This window comes from Pseudophryne corroboree, chromosome 5, assembly GCF_028390025.1.
Source record: "Pseudophryne corroboree isolate aPseCor3 chromosome 5, aPseCor3.hap2, whole genome shotgun sequence".
NCBI lineage: Eukaryota > Metazoa > Chordata > Amphibia > Anura > Myobatrachidae > Pseudophryne > Pseudophryne corroboree.
In genome coordinates, this window is record NC_086448.1 from 147,695,753 (window position 1) to 147,716,568 (window position 20,816).

A 20,816-nucleotide genomic window follows, 5' to 3' on the forward strand; every position below is an offset into this window, starting at 1 on the left:
ACAGATATTTCCATGGCAACTAAACCTCACCTTCTGTCACCAATGTCCTGTCCTGGATGCAGTATCATCAGAGGGAGTGACGCGATGCACCAATGATGAGTTAAATAGGGTGAGGCAGATGTAGTTACTCATACCTTTGAGAGATATAAAAATGGAGAAGTTGCCAATAGCAACCAGTTTCTAGCTGTCATTTCATAGACTGTGCTAAATATGTGACAGCAAGCAGCTGATTGGTTGCTTTGGTCAACTTCTCCATTTTATCTATCTCCAAGGCTTGACACATCTTCCCATTAATGGTTATAACCCTGTGTATTTCGGGACCCAACAATTATAATTGGAATCCTTGTTGGAGACGAACACTGTGCAATTGAAGGAATAAACCCTCTGTGAAGTGTCAGATGGGTCTTGCTGGGCTACCCTGACAGCCAGGGACCCTTATTGCAACCTACCTGGCCCTGCTAGAGAGAAGCATGGTGAGTTTTTCTAGCTAGATGGCTCAGCATATATGTCCTCCTATTAAAATAGCCATGTTAACTGGTAATTAATTCCAGATACAAGATTGGGATATTTACTGATGAAGCAGAGTTTATTGCAGTGAATGGTACGCAATGGCTGCATATTAGTTCTAGAGTGCATGCTGTGTTGCAGGAGATGAATAGCTGAGGATACTGTATTTGAGTTACCTGCAAAAATTGTGTTGTGCGCTGTACAACACATTCAATTCTGCTTCATCTGTACAGAATATTCTACTGTGAAATCAGGACACATAGAAAGCAAAAGCACTTGAATGAATCAAAGATGGTGTTAAGAGGTGTTTTGCACTATAGAGAAAAAGACAGGTGTCATCTGGACAATAAGGTGAGTCTTGTCCGGGGTAAGAGTAATGAAGCAGGGCATTATGGTGTTATAGGTGTTCCAGCTTGCATCATGAGCAGGGATATAAGCAGACGCCTCCTCTTCAGAAAAAGAAATAATGCAATGATTATCTGGTTAGAGAGTCAGGGAAAGCCAGAAAATGCAAAGTCAGGGATACTGACAGACAGGTGAGAGAATGGGGAGAACCTAAATATAAAAATACTGTCTTAGGAATCACACTGTATAATGACTATTAAGAAACAGAATCAGTACTACCATGAGAGTTATAGGAGAAAGGGGGTGGGCACATGAATTTATGTCTACCAAAGAGGCATAACAAGATAGGAGCACCGGGTGGCATTTCGACATATGACTGTATGGAGGAAATTCAATTCCAGGCAAAGAGTGTGCCATTGCTGCTGCATTTAATATCCAGCAACCACACCCCATCTCGCACCCTTCACCCACCCGGCTGAATCCTGTATTCACACAAAAGTGCTTGCTACCCTATGGGGCACTGAACGCTTTTGTGCGAGATCAGGCTGCCATAAAGCGTGGCAAAAACTAAGCAGGCCAATAATAATAATCTTGGTAATTATTTTCCTCGTTTTTTTTACGTCAGGTTTTTAGTAATGTTTATAATTCTGTACAATGTTGGTAACATCATTGTAACCAGTCACATGGCACATGATGTAGTGAGCAGAGAGGCTTTAGAACATCCCCCTGAGCTATGGGGGTAATTCCAAGTTGATCGCAGCAGGAAATTTTTTAGCAGTTGGGCAAAACCATGTGCACTGCAGGGGGGGCAGATATAACATTTGCAGAGCGAGTTAGATTTGGGTGGGTTATTTTATTTATGTGCAGGGTAACTACTGGCTGCTTTATTTTTACACTGCAATTTAGATTGCAGATTGAACACACCACACCCAAATCTAACTCTCTCTGCACATGTTATATCTTCCCCCCCCTGCAGTGCACATGGTTTTGCCCAACTGCTAAAAAATTTCCTGCTGCGATCATCTTGGAATTACCCCCTATATTTGTACTGTAAAATCCTTCCCCTCCTCCTCTCTCCTCTTTACATGACATGATGCAGTGATCGCATGGAGCGAAAAAAAAAGTGGGTCTCAGGGACCCCTTACTTTAAAGATTTGGGGTCCTACTCCGCTTGTTGTTGGGGCCCAACACAGCTTTTGAGCTGTGTTGGGCTACCCCACATGCCATACACAGACTGAGATTGAATGCCCAAATGGCCCCCCAACCCTCTCTTTCCAGCAGCCTACCCTTTTCGGGGGTATCTAAACCCAACCACCCCTCCTCGCAGCCTAAACCTAACCCTCCACCCCCTGCAGCCTAACCCTAACCCTCCCTTCCCCACAGCCTAATCCTAACCCCCCCCCCACCCCCACAACCTATCCTAACCCTCCCCCCTCGGCTTAACCCTAACCTCCCCCTGCAGCTTACCTATCAGATGGGCCAATCTTGATCACTGTAACAGAGTCCTCGTTGTCACGGTACCCGAACTACCCAGCCGCAACTTAAGGCTTCTAGCTGCTTCCAGTCTGAGTAGCAGTGGCATCAGCGACAGTGGTATCCCTGGGACACAGGCAGCACCCAGTGTCTGGCTATCCAAGGTAGGGGGCAGGGCCTTCAGGTAGTGTGCGGAACAATTGGGATGGGGAGACAAAGTCTGAGGATTCCTATTGGTGCAGAGCAACACACCTGCTCATTTTCCAAAACCAGGTCCCTCACTTTCTATAGCATATATTTTGAGATCACTGCCATAGGTAGCTGCATAAATGATATGATTAAAAGGGATGTAGTTATCATCCTGGCTGTCGGGATCCCGGCGGTCAGCATACTGATGCCGGAACCCCGGTCACCGGAATGCCAGCAGGGGGCCAAGGGCTATTCCCACTCGTGGTTGTCCACGACACCCATAGAGTGTGAATAGAGCCTGTGGCGAGCGCAGCGAGCCCGCAAGGGGCTTCGTTGCGCTCACCCCCCTGCCAACTGGGATCCTGGCGTCGGTATGCTGACTACCGGGATCCTGGCCGCCGATCAAATATACCCAACGTGATTAAAAAAAACAGGACAATACATTTTTAAAAACACATTATTAAATACATTTTATATATGTAATGGATTTATGGTGCTGCTATGACAGGAGCCACAGACTGGATTTAGACACTACAAAAGTATTACACAAGGTGAGGCGCGAGAGGGTGACAGTGCTGCTGGCTGTGTAGCATACAGGACACTCAGCACAGCACTGGTATTCGAGTCATGTTGCCTGTAATTTATGTGCTGGGTGGTCAACTTCAGTGGGACTCACTGTGCTGTCTGCCTTTGCTGGTAACTGCACTCAGCACATAAATTACGCTCAGTCCGGCCCCCGGGAAGCCACTGCACGCGATCAGGAGGGGGGCCGCTGCCAGGAAGACTGAAAAGGCTCCACCTCATAGCTAGAAAGTGTCAATCAGGCAATTTACAATGAGGGATTGGCTGCAGCGGAGCGTGTCCCTGGGGACCCACCCATTTCACAAAAGGAAGTCCGCGTACCTCAGATGGGAGTAAAATATGCGCTATAGCGCGTATTTGCGAACACTGTGATGTTAGCTGTGAGCCTGTGTTTGTGTAACTGGCAGCTCTTTTTTTTCTTTATTGCAACTCTTGGAGAGATTTTGAAAAGGAGGCTTATTTTTGACGGCTGAAGAAAATACTATCAGAAGCATACTTAGAAGGTAGCCTGCTTAACTTGCTATTTAAAAAAAAAACCTAGGAGATTGTGGCTTTAAAATTACAGCAATGTTTCCATATACCCTGTCTCCTTTAGCATGCGTTCCTGTGAAATTATTGGTAAGGAGATGTCTGCAGAACGTATTTGTACCCACCCATAGAGCTGGAGTAAAAATGTCACTGTCCATTTTATGGCTCTCTCATAAACATGAATATGATCACAGTTCCGCTAAAATGACATGCCTACTGTACTCAAATCATTCCAATAAATGTGACACCGAACTGTTTACCACATAACAAAACAGAAACTGCTGTCCCCTGGTCCTTTGGTGTCCAGAACACATTCTTCTGGTATTTATTTTATGCTGAACACTTTCCTTGCTGGGTTCATAATACTGTAAAATGTAAAATACTTACCAGAATAATCTTCCATTATTATGTGCACAATAGGTATTGAATTTATCAACATCATCATCTGAGGTCATGTACAGTATTAGAAGAAAACAAGTACCATATGTCAGACTGCAGCCTAATGCGTCACGTGGCCTGCACCTAATGCCGACACACAACTCCTTATGCCTCATCTATGTCACTGGTCTCTGGTGAATTAATAACCTGCACTCTCTTACATACTGTTCACTTTTATATTTACTACACACCAAATAACTACACGCACATATGCAATAACAAAGTACATAAACAATAACATACAAAATTCTAGAGAGAAATGTGGAACAGTTTGATGCATTACATATAAAATGTCAGTATTCCCTGATAGATTCCATGTTTTTTCTTTCCAATGACCAATCCAAGTCTGAATATGCTGAGAGATAATATTTAAAGAGCTAATAAACCAGTCAGACTGTATGATACGGTGTGTTAGGCTACAGTGAAGCATGGCTGATCGTGTGACCAGCCTGATGGAACACATGCCTGTATACATGCAGGGCAAACTGTACAAAAGATACAACTGTTCTTTCTAAATATTCCTTTTGCTCATAAGCAACACTTGAATCCTTAATTAACCATTAACAGTACCTTAAGTAATTAACCAGTAATCATCATATAATAAAATGTCAGGACAAGGAGTAAACGGCATCTCCACCTACTAGTGCCACCTTTACCCAGAATACTATTAACACCACTCCTGCCAGGACGTCCTAATCTACACCTGTGACACAACAGGTGACTCACTATAAGGTCAGGTAAGGTGTAGTTTAAACTTTACAACACATTTACATACTAACTTTGTGCCAAAATGGCAGCACATACAGACTAAGTATATACTGTACACTTATAGCTTTTTGTGTATTCAAATGGATTAATGAGGATTTAGATTTTAAAAACTAATAATAGCGATATAAGCTGGGCAATTTGCAAAAAAACACCTAATTAGCAAAATGCCCTGGTCAATAGCAAATTGCTTGGTGTCTCTCCCATGGGACCCAGCAGAGCCGGCCCTAACCAATGTGATGCCCTAGGCAAGTTTTTGACTGATGCCCCCTAGCACCACCGCTGGTTCCACCTCTGACCTTGCACCTCTTTCCCAGCACTATCACCCTCACCCGTAGCAGTCCTTATTTTGGTGTTTGTACCCCCTATATTTTAAATAGGAGCAGTTCGCACATTTGGCGCTCAGCCCAAAAAAGGGTGTGTTTTTGCTGACAAGGGGCATGGCACACAATAGTACCCCCAATTCCAATTACGCCACACAGTACTGCAACTTTATTCACATTTGATCATGCGATAGTGTCCATAATTCACATTACATCCCACAGTAGTATCACTTTACCTTATAAACGTTACTCCTCACAGTAGAGCCCCTTATTCACATTACATCACACTGAATTGCTCCTTATTCACATTACACCACACCCTATTGCTCTTTATTCACATTAGCCAACACAGTAGTGCCCTTTCTATATGCAACGCCACATAGTAGAGCACCTTGTACACATAATGCCACAGAGTAATGCCCCTTACACATGAGACACATTATTAATGTCTTTATAAACATAGTACACCTTACACATTATGACAACCTTTATTAATGCCCTTTTACACATACTGTAATGTCCTTTACACATATGCAGCACATTATTAATGCATTTTTACATGACACACATAATGCTCCTAACTCATATTTCGAACACTACTGCACAACCAACCCACTCACATGCACACAGCACTCACACTGCCATTAACACTGTGACCTCTGCCTCTGCTTGGATATAGATGTGTCCTCATAAATCTTGCCTCAATGCTAATGTCGGCTCCTTTTTTTTATGAAAATGCATCTTATTTGCATTGCTATGTGGCTAGGATGCACAAGCAGCTTCTGCTGATTAAAATGATATGTAGCATGCCTATATACTGTGTGAGACTGTGGCTGTATCTGCATATGCTACACACAGAATATAGGCATGCCGCATATCATTTTAATCAGCAGAAGCTGCTGGTGCCCCTAGGCATATCAAATGCCCTAGGCAATTGCCTAGTTGGCCTATGCCTATGGCCGGCTCTGGGACCCAGATTATTACCTTGTATTTATTATCCTTTGATTGTACACTGCTGGGTAATATATTGGCGCCGCTCTGGTGGAATTTACAATATAATTCCCCCTACAAACATACACATGACCCAAATTACTGAAAACCCATCTGACTTAGCAATGTATATTTTTGCACTTTTCAGGAAACCAGAGCACCCACAACAAATGCACACAAAGCAAGGGAGGAAAATGCAAATTCCAAACAGGCAGCGACATGATTTGAATCCAAACATGTCCCTTCTAGGAAAGGTAACAATGTTAACCACTGTGCTACTTTGTCACCTACAATTTAGCACTGCTCACTACTGTATGTGAAGGGACCTAGAGGTATTGGGAGCCCGGCATTGCAGAAATTACCAGTGATTGAACACAACAAGCCAACAAACAAAACCCTCAGTAAATGAACATTTAATGAATGAATAAAAAAAAAGCATAAAATGAGACACTTGTTATGATTGGCTGAGAAGTTTAATGCTTGTATTAATGCATGGGGAGATGTACCAAATCTTGGAAAGAGACAAAGTACCAACAAACCAGCTCATGTCATTTTTTAAACACAATGGCAGAAGTTTATTGGCTAGTACTTTCTCTCTCTAAGGTTTGATGCATCTGTCCTTAAACCTGAAAATCTTCATTCATTGGCTGATTCACCATATACAAAGAAAGCAGAAATATAAACTTGCTGAACACAAAAGTCTTTCCTAGCTATACAGCATATCGCACAGGGGAGGAAAGACACAATTGTTATATCGCGCCCGATCTCCTGTCTACAGTGATGTGAGATCACCGGGAGATATTCAATTGATCTCTTTTATTGCGCTGATCACACCCACAGAAGTTGGGTTTAGCCGTGTGTGGCTTAACCTGACCAAACTAATGGGGGCGATGCGAAAAGTCCTGTTTGCGCGCTGAAACGGGTCACTTTTTGTGCATTTTAGCTCGCCAACCCTGGGGGGTGCGAACTATAATGTTGGCGACAGCTGTCATCGCGTCTGAATGGAGCAACAAGTGAACAGCTCCGTTGGGCACTATCTAGTGGGTGCCGACGCAAAAACGATTGAATGCACACATAGAAAATATTTGGTTAGGCCGCATCCACAAATCTGCGGGATACACTATGCACAGTGGTGTGGAAGCATAAATGCACCAGTTTTCAGGATTATCCTTTGCCCCTAGTATAGGACTGATGCCAGTGTGCACTGATGACGGGTAGAAAACCAAGCATAAGGATAGAAGCATCCCAGCCAAAGAGATGTGTACAACTCTCTATACAGGCAAATGTAGGAATTTAAGGGTCTATTTACCAAGCCTCAGGTGGAGATAAAGTACCAGCCAATCGCCTCCTGTCATTTTTCACACCAGCCTGTGACATGGCAGTTAGGAGCGGATTGGCTGGTACTTTATCTCTCTCCACTTTGGGGGTCATTCCGAGTTGTTCGCTCGCTAGCAGATTTTAGCAGCATTGCACACGCTGGGCTGCCGCCCTCTGGGAGTGTATTTTAGCTTAGCAGAATAGCGAACGAAAAATTAGCAGAATTGTGAATAGAAAATTCTTAGCAGTTTCTGAGTAGCTCCAGACCTACTCACAGATTGCGATCCGCTCAGGCCGTTTCGTTCCTGGTTTGACGTCACAAACACGCCCTGCGTTCGGCCAGCCACTCCCCCATTTCTCCAGACACTCCTGCGTTTTTCCTGGCACGCCTGCGTTTTTCCGCACACTCCCAGAAAACGGGCAGTTTCCGCCCAGAAACACCCACTTCCTGTCAATCACACTCCGATCACTTCAACGATGAAAATTCTTCGTTCGGACGAGAGTAAATCTACTAAGTTTTGTGCTAAAATACTTACCGCATGCGCACTGCGTACCATGCGCATGCGCATTTTTGCCTTAATCGCTCCGTTGCGAAAATCGGCAACGAGAGAACAACTCGGAATGACCCCCTTTATCTTCATCCAAGGCTTAGTAAATAGACCCCTTAGTTCCATGCATGCAAAGGTGGGAGCAATGGCTGTTCATTTGCATCCAACGCTGCATCAGTTCCTGTATGTTTCACAGTACATAGCTGTCAGTGATGGGTGGAGGGTGATGTGCGTACAGTATAACGGGGTTACAGGGCCACGTATAACACCAGCACAATACACAGGTTTCACCAACTCTGAATGCTACAATTCTAACTTCACATTGACATGAACATGCCAAATGTAGCAGCATTATTCATAGAAAGTCATGATTGCTCACTTATATCAGACCGAAAGTACAAACCTGCAGCACAAATGCTCTAATCCCAGTTGTATTTTAGGAAACAAAAAGGAAAAAAAGTTTATATTAAAGAACGGGTGGTCCAAAGTAGGTTCGTTCCACAATGCATATTTTCAAGTAGGTCTTCTCTGGAGGCAGTTCTAGCATACTTATTCCACCTGCAGGTCTACTGGGCCATCCACCTGCAATTCGGGGAGACCATGGGGGTCATTCCGAGTTGTTAGCTCGTTAATTTTTTCTCGCAACTGAGCGATTAGTCGCTAATGCGCATGCGCAATGTCCGCAGTGCGACTGCGCCAAGTAAATTTGCTATGCAGTTAGGTATTTTACTCACGGCATTACAAGGCTTTTTCTTCGTTCTGGTGATCGTAATGTGATTGACAGGAAGTTAGTGTTTCTGGGCGGAAACTGGCCGTTTTATGGGAGTGTGTGAAAAAACGCTACCGTTTCTGGGAAAAACGCGGGAGTGGCTGGAGAAACGGAATAGTGTCTGGGCGAACGCTGGGTGTGTTTGTGACGTCAAACCAGGAACGAAACTGACTGAACTGATCGCAGATGCCAAGTGTGGAGCTACTCAGAAACTGCTAAGAAGTGTCTATTCGCAATTCTGCTAATCTTTCGTTCGCAATTTTGATAAGCTAAGATTCACTCCCAGTAGGCGGCGGCTTAGCGTGTGCAAAACTGCTAAAAGCAGCTTGCGAGCGAACAACTCGGAATAACCCCCCATATTAGCCTCCTGGATCCATCATCAAGCCCCTGGGCGGGCTGTGGGATTAATGACAATGCGCCTTGCCGCGTGACACTCCCACTGCTACCTCCTCTCCGCGATATACCAGACAGGAGGATTTAAAAGGGGGCAAGTATGAGCTCCTGCAGTGACCAGGAAGGGGCATGATATTTAGTTGGGGGGACATAATATACAGTACATACTTGCACACATTAAAAAAAAAAATGTGGATCCACATTGTTGCGATCAAAAATGAGTCTTAATGACGGTAAAGGAGTAATATTTTATCTACCCACCCCTCTCATTTGCAATGCTGAGCTCCTTCCCCTTCCAATCACAGAGCTGGGTGTATGAGACACGGCTGTTCTGCACGGGATCCGGACTGAAAGTCGACAGTAACTAGGTCGACAATGTCTAGGTCGACCACTATTGGTCGACAGTAACTAGGTCGACAGGGCGTCTAGGTCCACAGGGTCTTTACTCTTTAGGTCGACATGTTCTAGGTCGACAGGTCAAAAGGTCGACATGAGTTTTTCACAATTTTTTTCTTTTTTTGAACCTTTTCATACTTAACGATCCACGTGGACTACGATTGGAACGGTAATCTGTGCCGAGCGAAGCAAGCCATGCGAGGGGACGCGGTGCACTATTTGGGGTTCCCGGTCACTCTACGAAGAAAACGACACCAAAATAACATTAAAAACTCATGTCGACCTTTTGACCTGTCGACCTAGAACATGTCGACCTAAAAACTCATGTCGACCTAGACACCCTGTCGACCTAGTTACTGTCGACCAATAGTGGTCGACTTAGACATTGTCGACCTAGTTACTGTCGACTTTCAATACCACACCCGTTCTGCACACATTGCAGTACAGTACATTGACTGGTGTCTCAGCATCAGATGGTGGATGACACAGGTAATCAGAAAGCATGATTCACCAACATCCATGCATGATATCTACCTTGTAATAACAACTTGCTTTTTCCAGTGTCACAACCCTCTTTTTTATAGGGCATTTCCATAATTCTATAAATAAAGCCAATGTAAGGACATCATGCTAACTTGCTACAAGGTGTCATTATACTTACTCCCTTCCTGTAATGACATCAACACTCACATCTGATCTCTTCCACAGCAGCCCAGTGTCTGTGAGCCTCACCCAGTCACTGCACACAACACTATCCTGCGTTATTCTGGTTGAATACAGCTGGATGATTAGTGTGCTCCTAAACTTGCCACACACGAGCAACTATAGAAATTTAGAAACACAGAGAACCATTGCGTTTGTCCTACACCCACTGGGTCCAATTCATGCATTTTTAACACTAATACAAAGTGTGAAATGGGACTAAAGATTGAACACGATGGTTCCGGTGACCCCCATACCACTCTCAATGTTACTTGTGTACTGGAAATGCTGCATGATTCATTCAATGCATTTATCATACTGTATCACTCTATGAGGTGACTGACAATGACCTCCCAAAATGGAGTAAAATTAAGAAGAAAAAAACAACACCACATCTGGTTGTTCAAATGCCAGTTGGACTCCCGGCCTTACCGTGCAGCAATTATAGTGCTGTAACCCACAGCAACCCAATGCTGACATTTTAGTACTATCATTCATTAATTAATGCAAAAATGTGATTGTTTGTACGTTTTACAGCACATTTGTTTCCTCGGCTAGCTATGTGTCAGTTTTAGACATGTCCCACAGTGAATTTCAAAATGACTGTAATTGGCCCAAGGCCAGTGCTGAAAGTAGGGTGTAACCGGGTGGTACGGAGTACCATTAAAAAATATGGTGGTGGCACTACCAGCCTGCCACTGGGACATAATTTATAAGGAGCATTTCAGTGGCATAACTGTGTGTGGCAAAACATGTAACAGGCATTACGGTGTGTGGTATAATATGTAAGGCATTACGGTGTGTGGCATAATGTGTAATGGGCATTACGGTGTGTGGCATACTGTGTAATAAGCATTACGGTGTGTCGCATAATGTGTAATAAGCATTACAGTGTGTGGCATAATGTGTAATAATAAGATTTTACTTACCGATAAATCTATTTCTCGTAGTCCGTAGTGGATGCTGGGGACTCCGTCAGGACCATGGGGATTAGCGGCTCCGCAGGAGACAGGGCACAAAAATAAAGCTTTAGGATCAGGTGGTGTGCACTGGCTCCTCCCCCTATGACCCTCCTCCAAGCCTCAGTTAGGATACTGTGCCCGGACGAGCGTACACAATAAGGAAGGATTTTGAATCCCGGGTAAGACTCATACCAGCCACACCAATCACACCGTACAACTTGTGATCTGAACCCAGTTAACAGTATGACAACGTAGGAGCCTCTGAACAGACGGCTCACAACAATAACAACCCGATTTTTTTTTTTTTTTTAACAATAACTATGTACAAGTATTGCAGACAATCCGCACTTGGGATGGGCGCCCAGCATCCACTACGGACTACGAGAAATAGATTTATCGGTAAGTAAAATCTTATTTTCTCTAACGTCCTAGTGGATGCTGGGGACTCCGTCAGGACCATGGGGATTATACCAAAGCTCCCAAACGGGCGGGAGAGTGCGGATGACTCTGCAGCACCGAATGAGAGAACTCCAGGTCCTCTTTAGCCAGGGTATCAAATTTGTAGAATTTTACAAACGTGTTCTCCCCCCGACCACGTAGTTGCTCGGCAGAGTTGTAATGCCGAGACCCCTCGGGCAGCCGCCCAGGATGAGCCCACCTTCCTTGTGGAATGGGCATTTACATATTTTGGCTGTGGCAGGCCTGCCACATAATGTGCAAGCTGAATTGTACTACACATCCAACTAGCAATCGTCTGCTTAGAAGCAAGAGCACCCAGTTTGTTGGGTGCATACAGGATAACAGCAAGTCAGTTTTCCTGACTCCAGCCGTCCTGGAAACCGATATTTTCAGGGCCCTGACAACATCTAGCAACTTGGAGTCCTCCAAGTCCCTAGTAGCCGCAGGTACCACAATAAGCTGGTTCAGGTGAAACGCTGACACCACCTTAGGGAGAAACTGGGGACGAGTCCGCAGCTCTGCCCTGTCCGAATGGACAATCAGATATGGGCTTTTGTGAGACAAAGCCGCCAATTCTGACACTCGCCTGGCCGAGGCCAGGGCCAACATCATGGTCACTTTCCATGTGAGATATTTCAAATCCACAGATTTGAGCGGTTTAAACCAATGTGATTTGAGGAATCCCAGCACTACGTTGAGATCCCACAGTGCCACTGGAGGCACAAAAGGGGGTTGTATATGCAGTACTCCCTTGACAAACTTCTGGACTTCAGGAACTGAAGCCAATTTTTTTCTGGAAGAAAATCGACAGGGCCGAAATTTGAACCTTAATGGACCCCAATCTGAGGCCCATAGACACTCCTGTTTTCAGGAAATTCAGGAATCGACCAAGTTGAAATTTCTTCGTGGAGCCTTCCTGGCCTCACACCACGCAACATATTTTCGCCACATGTGGTGATAATGTTGTGCGGTCACGTCCTTCCTGGCTTTGACCATGGTAGGAAAGACCTCTTCCGGAATGCCTTTTTCCCTTAGGATCCGGCGTTCAACCGCCATGCCGTCAAACGCAGCCGCGGTAAGTCTTGGAACAGACATGGTACGTGCTGAAGCAAGTCCCTTCTTAGTGGCAGAGGTCATGAGTCCTCTGTGAGTATCTCTTGAAGTTCCGGGTACCAAGTCCTTCTTGGCCAATCCGGAGCCACGAGTACAGTTCTTACTCCTCTACGTCTTATAATTCTCAATACCTTGGGTATGAGAAGCAGAGGAGGAAACACATACACCGACTGGTACGCCCACGGTGTTACCAGAACGTCCACAGCTATTGCCTGAAAGTCTCTTGACCTGGCGCAATACCTGTCCATTTTTTTTTGTTCAGGCTGGACGCCATCATGTACACCTTTGGTCTTTCCCAACGGTTCACAATCATGTGGAAAACTTCCCGATGAAGTCCCCACTCTCCCGGGTGGAGGTCGTGCCTGCTGAGGAAGTCTACTTCCCAGTTGTCCACTCCCGGAATGAACACTGCTGACAGTGCTATCACATGATTTTCCGCCCAGCGAAAAATCCTTGCAGTTTTTGCCATTGCCCTCCTGCTTCTTGTGCCGCCCTGTCTGTTGACGTGGGCGACTGCCGTGATGTTGTCCCACTGGATCAATACCGGCTGACCTTGAAGCAGAGGTCTTGCTAAGCTTAGAGCATCATAAATTGCCCTTAGCTCCAGTATATTTATGTGGAGAAAAGTCTCCAGACTTGATCACACTCCCTGGAAATTTTTTCCCTGTGTGACTGCTCCCCAGCCTCTCAGGCTGGCCTCCGTGGTCACCAGCATCCAATCCTGAATGCCGAATCTGCGGCCCTCTAGAAGATGAGCACTCTGTAACCACCACAGGAGAGACACCCTTGTCCTTGGAGATAGGGTTATCCGCCGATGCATCTGAAGATGCGATCCGGACCATTTGTCCAGCAGATACCACTGAAAAGTTCTTGCGTGGAATCTGCCGAATGGAATCGCTTCGTAATAAGCCACCATTTTTCCCAGGACTCTTGTGCAATGATGCACTGACACTTTTCCTGGTTTTAGGAGGTTCCTGACTAGCTCGGATAACTCCCTGGCTTTCTCCTCCGGGAGAAACACCTTTTTCTGGACTGTGTCCAGAATCATCCCTAGGAACAGCAGACGTGTCGTCGGAAACAACTGCGGTTTTGGAATATTTAGAATCCACCCGTGCTGTCGTAGAACTACTTGAGATAGTGCTACTCCGACCTCCAACTGTTCTCTGGACCTTGCTCTTATCAGGAGGTCGTCCATTTTCTTCGAAGAAGAATCATCATTTCGGGCATTACCTTGGTAAAGACCCGGAGTGCCGTGGACAATCCAAACGGCAGTGTCTGAAACTGATAGTGAAAGTTCTGTACCACGAACCTGAGATACCCTTGGTGAGAAGGGCAAATTTGGACATGGAGGTAAGCATCCCTGATGTCCCGGGACACCATATAGTCCCCTTCTTCCTGGTTCGCTATCACTGCTCTGAGTGACTCCATCTTGATTTGAACCTTTGTAAGTGTTCAAATATTTCAGATTTAGAATAGGTCTCACCGAGCCTTCTGGTTTCAGTACCACAATATAGTGTGGAATAATACCCCTTTCCTTGTTGTAGGAGGGGTACTTTGATTATCACCTGCTGGGAATACAGCTTGTGAATTGTTTCCAATACTGGCTCCCTGTCGGAGGGAGACGTTGGTAAAGCAGACTTCAGGAACCTGCGAGGGGAAACGTCTCGACTTTCCAATCTGTACCCCTGGGATACTACTTGTAGGATCCAGGGGTCCTGTACGGCTCCAGCGTCATGCTGAGAACTTGGCAGAAGCGGTGGAAGGCTTCTGTTCCTGGGAATGGGCTGCCTGCTGCAGTCTTCTTCCCTTTCCTCTATCCCTGGGCAGATATGCTTATGGGGACGAAAGGACTGAGGCTGAAAAGACGGTGTCTTTTTCTGCATAGATGTGACTTAGGGTAAAAACGGTGGATTTCCCAGCAGTTGCCGTGGCCACCAGGTCCGATGGACCGACCCCAAATAACTCCTCCCCTTTATACGGCAATACATCTTTGTGCCGTTTGGAATCTGCATCACCTGACCACTGTCGTGTCCATAAACATCTTATTGGCAGATATGGACATCGCACTTACTCTTGATGCCAGAGTGCAAATATCCCTCTTTGCATCTCGCATATATAGAAATGCATTTTTTAAATGCTCTATAGTAAATAAATACTGTCCCTGTCAAGGGTATCAATATTTTCAGTCAGGGAATCCGACCAAGCCACCCCCGCGCTGCACATCCAGGCTGAGGCGATCGCTGGTCGCAGTATAACACCAGTATGTGTGTATATACTTTTTAGGATATTTTCCAGCCTCCTATCAGCTGGCTCCTTGAGGGCGGCCGTATCTGGAGACGGTACCGCCACTTGTTTTGATAAGCGTGTGAGCGCCTTATCCACCCTAAGGGGTGTTTCCCAACGCGCCCTAACTTCTGGCGGGAAAGGGTATACCGCCAATAATTTTCTATCGGGGGAACCCCGCGCCTCATCACACACTTCATTTAATTTATCTGATTCAGGAAAAACTATAGGTAGTTTTTCCACACCCCACATAATACCCTTTTTTGTGGTACTTGTAGTATCAGAAATATGTAACACCTCCTTCATTGCCCTTAACAAGTAACGTGTGGCCCTAAAGGAAAATACGTTTGTTTCTTCACCGTCGACACTGGAGTCAGTGTCCGTGTCTGTGTCGACCGACTGAGGTAAAATGGGCATTATAACGTCCCTGACGGTGTTCTAGACGCCTGGACAGATACTAATATGTTTGCCGGCCGTCTCATGTCGTCAATCGACTTGCAGCGTGTTGACATTATCACGTAATTCCTTAAATAAGCCATCTATTCCGGTGTCGACTCCCTAGAGAGTGACATCACCATTACAGGCAATTTGCTCCGCCTCCCAACATCGTCCTCATACATGTCGACACACACGTACCGACACACAGCACACACACAGGGAATGCTCTGATAGAGGACAGGACCCACTAGCCCTTTGGGGAGACAGAGGGAGAGTTTGCCAGCACACACCAAAAACGCTATAATTATACAGGGACAACCTTTATATAAGTGCTTTTCCCTTATAGCATTTTAATATATGTAGTCATATCGCCAAATCAGTGCCCCCCCTCTCTGTTTTAACCCTGTTTCTGTAGTGCAGTGCAGGGGAGAGCCTGGGAGCCTTCCCACCAGCATTTCTGTGAGGGAAAATGGCGCTGTGTGCTGAGGAGAATAGGCCCCGCCCCCTTTTCGGCGGGCTTCTTCTCCCGTTTTTCTGAGACCTGGCAGGGGTTAAATACATCCATATAGCCCCCAGGGGCTATATGTGATGTATTTTTAGCCATAAAAAAGGTATTATTCATTGCTGCCCAGGGCGCCCCCCCAGCGCCCTGCACCCTCCGTGACCGCTGTGTGAAGTGTGCTGACAACAATGGCGCACAGCTGCAGTGCTGTGCGCTACCTCAGGAAGACTGAAAAGTCTTCTGCCGCCTGCTTCTGGACCTCTTCCATCTTCGGCATCTGCAAGGGGGGTCGGCGGCGCGGCTCCGGGACGAACCCCAGGGTGAGACCTGTGTTCCGACTCCCTCTGGAGCTAATGGTGTCCAGTAGCCTAAGAAGCCAATCCATCCTGCACGCAGGTGAGTTCACTTCTCTCCCCTAAGTCCCTCGATGCAGTGAGCCTGTTGCCAGCAGGACTCACTGAAAATAAAAAACCTAAAAACTTTTTCTAAGCAGCTCTTTAGGAGAGCCACCTAGATTGCACCCTGCTCGGACGGGCACAAAAACCTAACTGAGGCTTGGAGGAGGGTCATAGGGGGAGGAGCCAGTGCACACCACCTGATCCTAAAGCTTTATTTTTGTGCCCTGTCTCCTGCGGAGCCGCTAATCCCCATGGTCCTGACGGAGTCCCCAGCATCCACTAGGACGTTAGAGAAAAGCATTACGGTGTGTGGCATAATGTGTAATAAGCATTACAGTGTCTGGCATAATGTGTAATGAGCATTACAGTGTTTGGCATACTGTGGAACGAACATTACGGTGTGTGGAATAATGTGTAATAAGCATTACGGTGTGTGGCATAATGTGTAATAAGCATTACGGTGTGTCGCATAATGTGTAATAAGCATTACAGTGTGTGGCATAACGTGTAATGAGCATTACAGTGTTTGGCATAATGTGTAAGGGGCATTACGGTGTGTGGAATAATGTGGCCATGCCCCTATTGTCATGTAGCCACTCCCCTAGTTTTATGTGACCCCGCCCCCATGGCACGTGGCCACACCCATTTTCAGTACCACTAAGAAAAAAATTCTACTTGCACCAATGCCCAGGGCCTGTTCACAGCAGATATACTACACTACCTAATGAACAAATTATGAACCAGACGTAGATACAAATCCCATTATACTCTTCCTTTTCCTACCTACCAACTGCCACAATCAAAGAGGCACTTTTTGGTGAGCAAATCTATTGCTTTGTATTTGTAAAGTGCTGGCCTGTGTGGCAATTCTACACATAGACATTCAGCAAAGCTAAGGGCTGTGCGTACGTGCTCTATAGCAGTAATAGAGGTAACATTGGTTCTATTATTATTAGTGTTACTCGCTGCTCTGACAAAATGCTCACAGAGCAGATTACAGGAATGGACAGTACAATATAAATCTGTTCCCAGCACATCTTGCAATGTGACTGCTGGTGCCTGGGGCGCAGGGAGATGAACTGGTGAATGCAGAGTCACAGGGAAAGTGGATAAAGGGATCAGATCATTTTCAAATGCATCTACAGAGAATGATTGAAGCTATTAATACTGGATGTGACTTCGTCACATTTATGGACACATCACAGGAATATAAGTAAGTAAGGATGGCACAGTTTTTTTTATTCCCAATGATGGCGATAAATGCAGTTATTATCCCTATAAAGTGAAGGACACAGAATATGGGATCAGCAGAATGGTGTCAACAATAATAAAACTGAACACGCTATGGAGAGTGATGGCGTTATAACAAATATTTAATTTTTGTAATTTTTTTGGGTTTTGTTACATCCATTATAAAAAATGGTAATAATGACTGTTAATAATATATAAATAACTGGTAGTAATAACAATAAATAAAACAAAATCGACGTAAAACGCATTGTATTCTCCAACAATTCTTTCCTTATATTTAAAGAATTTAATTTTATGGACTTTGAACAAGCAACACACGGGAAACAGTAGTTGATGATCTGCAGGGTAAGGAGCACTTTCTTGAATTTGTATCACATTTTTCCGTAACGCCATTTTGAATAATACTCATAATCAGGACAGTAACTCTCAGCATTCATTTCTGTCAGAGCATGAAGAGAGTCACAGTGTTCCGCAAGCTGCATCGTACTCACACAGACAATGTTATTTCACAATCATGATTTTGAAGCCTTCCGCGCTGTGTGCCTTGCATCCAAAATATGTGCGGAACTGGCCGCAGTGCCTGTCCACACTAGTTCTAGTGCACTATCATAGATAAACTAGGTCAGGGCTTCTCAGGCCATGTATTGTCATTATTTTTTTTTAAAGCAAACTGTCCGTATCAAGGACACATTTTCCCCGACAGAAGTGGACACCGGGTAATCCATTGGTTGCTAGTGAAAGGGCGTCTGGTTGGCATTCCCTCAGGATAGAGCATGGGATCACTGTGCTGGGTCATGCATATTGTGTCGCCTTTCATGTATTACTCTGTGACAATGTAAACACTTCTGGTTCCTATTTGTCATTTACACACAATTATTTTCAAGCAATAGCCTTTTATAGAGGACAAAATACAATTCTTTTGGGAGTAGATAATGTGAAAAATCAAAGCGAAAGGGTGTCAGCATGAAGACGGCTACAGCGTGTAATTGCAGCACTCTCCTGACCTATGCCATCAATAGGTATGTTTATGTACACTGCAGGGATGCTATCAGCCCTGGTGCAATAGCATTTGCTGTGGCTTTGTCATCTGTAACTTGAGGGGATTAGGGCCCCCCTGTGAGTCCTCTGCTCTGTGCTGCGCTTACCATTGCATTACCTTCAGGGCATCCTTTTTTAACCACCCTCTATTAAATAAGCCAAATGTGTCCATAAATATGTTTTATTACCCATCAGAGCACAATATAATGCAGAGCCTACACTCCAATTATATATATTTTTTTATTATTATTTTCAAGCCTCTTAGATACAGTAAGTGGTCACCTTGCATCGTGTGGGGTCATTGTGAGATGTTATGATATAGAAGGCTCTGCTAATGAATATCACAGCAAGGATGCTCCTATCCTGCCAGCTCTAAATCTGCTACACACCCCTGCAGCACAATATGGTTTTGCCATGGTGCAAAATTGTGCGTTCTTGTTGTTTTAAAATTGACCATTGTAACAATATCAAGAAAAACATGCAGTGATTACTCCCATTCTGACAAAAAAACAAAACAAAAAACATTCTGACCCTAACTCTCTCCCAAACCACTGGGCTGGATTAAGGGCTTCATGGGCCTGGGGCTGAAAATGTTCAAGGACCTATTATGAGAAGCAGAGGGGGTGTGACTAGTGCTGTGTGGGCGTGACCACTGCCATGTAGACCTTGTACACTATCAGCCCCAATGTCTCCCTAAATATGTAAAAGCATAAAAATTGCATCATTTTGTGTGGAAAATAGAAATACAATTTAAAGCTTATGATTTATGTCCGACCTTGTGGCCATCAGTCAATGGTTCCCAAACTGTGTGCCGTGGCTCCCTGGGGTGCCTCGGGACACTTGCAGGGGTGCCGTGGATTGGTGGTCCAGGACCAATTCAAATTATTCATGGTCAATATAACAGGCAAAACCAGTGCTGGTGGCTGCCAGTCATAAAATATGTGGCCAAACAGAAGCAAATCTTGTCCCTCACCACACAACTGACACTAAGGATGACATAAAACGCGATCTACTTAATGTAATATTTCTTTCTACATTTCTCAATAAGAAATTTTTGGCCTAGGGGTGCCGTGAAAAAAATTCTGATATTCTAGGGTGCCGTGATGCAAAAAAATTTGGAAACCACTAGGCCATCTGGTGGCTGGTCATCATCATGCTGTCATTTTTTATCCTGCTTTCATGTGGAGGCCTGCCTCATTGTTAATCTGCCCCTGCCGTCCCATCTCTCAGCTCCCACGCCCCTCCAAGCTACTTGAGAGCCTTGCCTGCAAACGCCTCACACACTTTCTTAACTCACTTAACTTATTGGACCCACTTCAGTCAGGCTTTCATACCCAACATTCCACAGAGACAGCACTGACTAAAGTAGTGAATGATCTGGTCACTGCTAAGTCTAAAGGCCATTACTCACTTATTCTTCTAGATCTCTCTGCTGCTTTTGAAACTGGTGACCATTCTCTTCTCATACAAACGCTACAATCCCTAGGTCTTCAGGACACAGCCCTTTCTTGATTCTCATCCTACCTATCTAATCCTCTTTCAATGTCCACTTCTCTGAATCCACCTCCTCTTCGTTACCTCTATCAATTGGAGTACCACAAGGCTCATTTTTAGGTCCTCTGCTTTTCTCAATATATACCTCATCTCTTGGTAAACTAATGAGCTCTTTTGGATTTCATTATCATCTGTACGCAGATGATACTCAAATCTACCTATCCTCCCCAGATTTGTCTCTATCTGTATTGGTCCGTGTCACTGAATGCCTCTCTGCCGATTCATCTTGGATGTCATCTCACCACCTCAAACGTATTATTTTTAAAACAGAGTTAATTATATTTTCACCGACCAATAGTAGTTACCAACCTGATGTCTCTATCACTGTTGAGAACTCGACAATCAACCCTACCCTACAAGCTCGCTGCCTAGGTGTCATCCATGACTCTGAACTGTCCTTTATTCCCCACATTCTATCAAATAATGTTAAAAAATGGGAGGCAATCACGAGACCGCCTGTTGGGATTCCAGTGGTCATAATGCCGACGCCGGAATCCCGACAGGCAGTGAAATGCTGCTGCCGGAATACCAGCGCCACAGGCTTTTCTCCCTC

At 45.0% G+C, this 20,816-nt stretch overlaps 1 protein-coding gene and 1 long non-coding RNA gene across 2 annotated transcripts in view; one reads left to right on the forward strand and one right to left on the reverse strand.

The window, feature by feature from the left end:
* RAPGEF5 (Rap guanine nucleotide exchange factor 5) overlaps positions 1 to 20,816 on the reverse strand; it is a 499,799-nt gene that overhangs the window by 115,916 nt on the left and 363,067 nt on the right. The gene's annotated exons all lie outside the window — the stretch shown is intronic.
* Positions 2,282 to 6,586, forward strand: LOC134928874 (uncharacterized). Its single transcript, XR_010178090.1, has 2 exons — positions 2,282 to 2,489; positions 6,289 to 6,586. It is a non-coding gene; the product is annotated as an uncharacterized LOC134928874 (long non-coding RNA).